Source organism: Suncus etruscus, chromosome 9 (assembly GCF_024139225.1).
Source record: "Suncus etruscus isolate mSunEtr1 chromosome 9, mSunEtr1.pri.cur, whole genome shotgun sequence".
Classification (NCBI taxonomy): domain Eukaryota; kingdom Metazoa; phylum Chordata; class Mammalia; order Eulipotyphla; family Soricidae; genus Suncus; species Suncus etruscus.
The window spans coordinates 115,664,243-115,669,146 of NC_064856.1; the positions used below are offsets into that span (position 1 = coordinate 115,664,243).

The 4,904-nt window shown below is 44.9% G+C and overlaps 1 non-coding gene across 1 annotated transcript; it reads right to left on the minus strand.

Annotated features, from left to right (window-relative positions):
- Nucleotides 1–646: 646 nt before the first annotated feature.
- Nucleotides 647–708, minus strand: LOC126019221 (U7 small nuclear RNA). The gene has a single exon (XR_007498963.1). It is a non-coding gene; the product is annotated as a U7 small nuclear RNA (small nuclear RNA).
- Nucleotides 709–4,904: the final 4,196 nt, after the last annotated feature.

Below are 4,904 nucleotides of genomic sequence, written 5' to 3' on the forward strand. Positions count from 1 at the left end.
TCATTATAAGAATGTTTTAGCAAACTTATTTTCAAATATTCTTATGATTTTGTTTAGAAAAGTTTATGGAAAAAGAACTTGGATACTCTTGACTTATATTAATGTTTGGTGTAAGAATGTTACAATGTGGGCTGGAGAGATAGCACAGCGGCGTTTGCCTTGCAAGCAGCCAATCCAGGACCTAAGGTGGTTGGTTCGAATCCTGGCATCCCATATGGTCCCCAGAGCCTGCCAGGAGCGATTTCTGAGCACAGAGCCATGAGTAAACCCTGAGTGCTGCCGGGTGTGGCTCAAAAATCAAAACAAATGGGCCCGGAGAGATAGCACAGCAATGTTTGCCTTACAAGCAGCCGATCCAGGACCTAAGGTGGTTGGTTCGAATCCGGGCATCCCATATGGTCTGAGCAGATAGCCAGGAGTAACCCCTAAGCACCACCGGGTGTGGCCCAAAAACCAAAAAAAAAAAAAAAAGAAAAGAAAATAATGTTACAATGTGTAAGTGTATCTGCAGAAAAGTTCTAATGTTTATGTTCAGAGAAGTCTGTGAATTTTTTGTGATATCTATAAGACAAGGGTATGGAAAAAGCTGATTTTTCAAGAATTGATGTATGCACATTCTAACCTATGATACTTTTTTTTTTGGGGGGGGGGTCTTCCAGTGGAGACCTGAAGGACTGCTCGACAAATTCTAAAAGAGCTGTAACGCTACCTATGATACTTTTTACAGCCAAGTCTACTCTCACCAGTAGAGATTTCTAGGAACTAGGACATTTACTCATCACCTTTCTTACCGCTAAATTATTTTCTTCTTTTTATTTCCCCAACTTTTACTATGCCTATGCAAATTAACAGCCATTCTGGGGATTTATTTTACATCGGGTAGGCTACTTATGTAGCTCTTCTAAAAAAATTTGGTAGGGGGGGCTGAGAAGTAATATTTGCCTTGCATGCAGAAGGATGGCGGTTCAAATCCTGGCATCCCATATGGTCCCCCGAGCCTGCCAGGAGCGATTTCTGAGTGTAGAGCCAGGAGTAACCCCTGAGCGCTGCCGGGTGTGACCCAAAAACCAAAAAACAAAAAAAAAATTTTTAAACAGGGTGAATTGTTAGATGACACCTTGTTTTTACCCAAAACAAAGGCATTCCCCAAATTTCCTCTTTCCTTTTCACCTGTCCCTTTGATATGTAAAAGTCCACTGGATTTCACTCGATCCTCCCCTGCTCTGTTGAATTTGTACTAGTAGAATAAAGAGGTTTCCATTTTGACTGGGTGTGTACAGAGACCATGAGACAAGAAGACAATCAGACTCCAGGATTCTCCCTTGACTGCCTTGGTTTATTAATTCCTCACAGCTATCTTTCTTCAGACCCATCCACCTGAGGTTGGAAATATATATAGTGCGTGGGGTGATTTCACACCAGATGACATATTTTTTGTGTTTGTGTTTTTTGGGGGCCACACCCAGTGGTGCTCAGGGGTCACTCCTGGTTCTGCACTCAGAAATCACTCCTGGTCGGCTCGGGGACCATATAGAATGCCGGGAATGGAACCCTGGTCTGCTTCCTGCAAGCTAAGCATCCTGGCCCTTGAAGTTTTTTAAAGTTGATAAAAAAAACTTTTTTTTTTTTTTTTTGCCATACCCAGCAGTGCTAGGATTTATTTTTGTCTCTTCACTGAGGGATCACTCTTTTTTTTTTTTTTTTTTTTTGGTTTTGGTTTTTGGGCCACACCCGGCAGTGCTCAGGGGTTACTCCTGGCTGTCTGCTCAGAAGTAGCTCCTGGCAGGCACGGGGGACCATATGGTACACCGGGATTCGAACCAACCACCTTTGGTCCTGGATCGGCTGCTTGCAAGGCAAACGCCGCTGTGCTATCTCTCCAGGCCCTGAGGGATCACTCTTGGCAGGCTCAGGGGACCATAAGGGATGCCAGGGATTGAACTCCAGTCAGCCACATGCAAGGCAAGTACCGTACCTGCTGTGCTTTCACTCTGGCCCCTGATTTTAAATGTTGAACCAGTTTTGTATAAGTCCCGTTTTGTAATGGCATATAATTATTTGTGTATAATCATATCTATATATATATAGATATTATAATATTATTGGTATATGTGGGGCAGAGATATAGTACAGCAGATAGGGTCCCTGTCCTTACATGCAACTGACCTGGATTTGATCCCTGGCATCTCATATAATCTCCTAAACACTGCCAGAAGTGATTCCTGAGTAAAGAGCCAGAAGTAACCCCTGAACATCACCAGGTAAGGCCTAAAAACTAACGTGCACTGTTGAAGGGTTGTACATTATATGACTAAAACTCAATCATGAACAACTTTGTAACTGCCCCCCAAAAATCAACTGTATTATGAATAACCTTATAACCACAGTGTTTAAACAAAGTAATAAAAGGAGAGGAGGGGGATGGATTGATAGCACAGCGGTAGGGCGTTAGCCTTGCAAGTTGCCAATCTGGACTGACCCGGGTTCGATCCACGGCATCCCATATGGTTTCCTGAGTCTGCCAGGGGAGATTTCTGAGTGCGGAGGCAGGAGGAACTCCTGAGCGCCACCAGATGTGGCCCAACTCCCGCAAAAAAGAGAGAGACAGGGCCCGGAGAGATAGCACAGCGGCGTTTGCCTTACAAGCAGCCAATCCAGGACCAAAGGTGGTTGGTTCGAATCCCGGTGTCCCATATGGTCCCCCGTGCCTGCCAGGAGCTATTTCTGAGCAGACAGCCAGGAGTAACCCCTGAGCACGCCGGGTGTGACCCAAAAAACCAAAAAAAAAAAAAAAAAGAGAGAGAGACAGGTGGAGTAAACTTGTACCAAACCATGGTTGGGGACCAAGTCCAGCTAACAGAACAGCAGACTTTATTCGACCTATTGACATGAATGAGAAAAATAAATGCTTGTGACTGTCTGGGGGGAAAAGAACTGCTGAAATTCTTGGTATACAATTCATAGTTGATGGGGCCCGGAGAGATAGCACAGCGGCGTTTGCCTTGCAAGCAGCCGATCCAGGACCAAAGGTGGTTGGTTCGAATCCCAGTGTCCCATATAGTCCCCCGTGCCTGCCAGGAGCTATTTCTGAGCAGACAGCCAGGAGGAACCCCTGAGCACTGCCGGGTGTGGCCCAAAAACCAAAAACAAACAAAAAAACAAAACAAAACAAAAAAAATTCATAGTTGACTATGATTTGCTAATATTACTTTGAATAATTTTACACCTTGTTCATGAGAGATAGTGAGTATAGCTGTCCTTCTTATATGTCTTTTACTTATTGATTTGTTTATTTTTGGTTTCAAGTGCAGCGCTCAGGGCATATCCCGAATCTGAGCTCAGAGATCACTCGGCCTGTTGTACTGTCCTGGCCTGGTGACTTGGTCATTCCTGGATGTAGCTTCAGTGTCTCAGAGCCCCCTTTTACAACAGAGCCCGCCTAGAGCTGACTTCTCTAAGTTGTGTTTTCACTGAAAATCTAATTCTTTTTAGTTTTTCATTAAAACCAATGTGAATTCCAAGTCTTTCACAGTTGTATTTCAGGCACATAGTGACAGTGAGCTAGAGCAGTTCCCATCATCAGTGTTGACCTCCCTGCACCACGAGTGGTTCCCAGCATGCATCTCTTATCTCCTCGACCCTTTGCTCCTTGGACTGCTAATGTAACTGGTCCCTTTTGTATATAGCTTGTTATGGTGGTTTGGGTCTCTTGATTTTATTGTCATTAACTTTGGTTTGGGTATTTAGATCTGACCATTTTTTAAATTTCTACTCAATGCTCCTGAGACCTCTTGGCCCCTGGGTCCCATCCACTTTTTATTTCTTTTCTCAATTTGTAAGAGGACATAGAGATATGATTCATGTTCTATGATTGTGTTAAAAAGGTGGGAGCCCTATCTAGAAGCTCTAAATAAAATTAAAAGAAGAAAAAAGAGAAAACCAAGAAAAGGGAGGCAGATATGGTTTTTATTTTTCCATTGGCACATGACACATTGGGGAAGTTAGAAAGGAAGTTCCCTTGATCTAAGAGATTTAGGGTGTTTCTATCCTTGAAGCATGATGTCATAAGATCAACTACAGACTCCGGGCATGTTAGTTGTTGAATCCCAGGGTCTTTCTTTTTTTTTTGTTTTGTTTTGTTTTGTTTTGTTTTGTTTTGTTTTGTTTTTGGGCCACACCCAGTGACGCTCAGAGGTTACTCCTGGCTATGCGCTCAGAAGTCGCTCCTGGCTTGGGGGACCATATGGGACGCTGGGGGATCGAACCGCGGTCCGTCCAAGGCTAGCGCAGGTAAGGCAGACACCTTACCTCCAGCGCCACCGCCCGGCCCCCCAGGGTCTTTCTTTATAGTCCCAGGAAAAGTTCTTCTCTGTCACAGTTGTCAGTCAGTCTTCTGTAATTAAAGATCTTGTGAAAACTAATTCTTTTAACTTTCTCTTGAGACTTTTATCTTTATTCCTGCAGTGGTGGGGTCCATGCTCAGCTCAATATACTTCCAACGCCACAAACCAGTGCTCAATGGCTGAAGCTGACATTTTACCTTAGGGACCCAGTCGGGTCCACCCAGCCTGGTCACTGAGCAGACATAGGCATGGAAGGCTTCGGGGCTGCTGCCCACAAACCCCCAGTGATCCTCTGAATCCCCAACTGAGGCCCCTTATAGAACTCTGGCAGAGGAAGGCCTGGCTGCTGGGGCCTGTGTACAGGGAGTGGGGCACAAATCCACCTTCACTGTGGGGACCTCAGAAGACTCAAGAGCAGCCCCTGTGTTGGGACCAGAGAGATAGCACAGCAGTAGGGCATTTGCCTTGACACAGCAGATCCAGAATGGACTGTAGTTTGAATCCCAGCATCCCATATGGCCCCCCAAGCCTGCCAAGAGTGACTTCTGAGTGCAGAGCCAG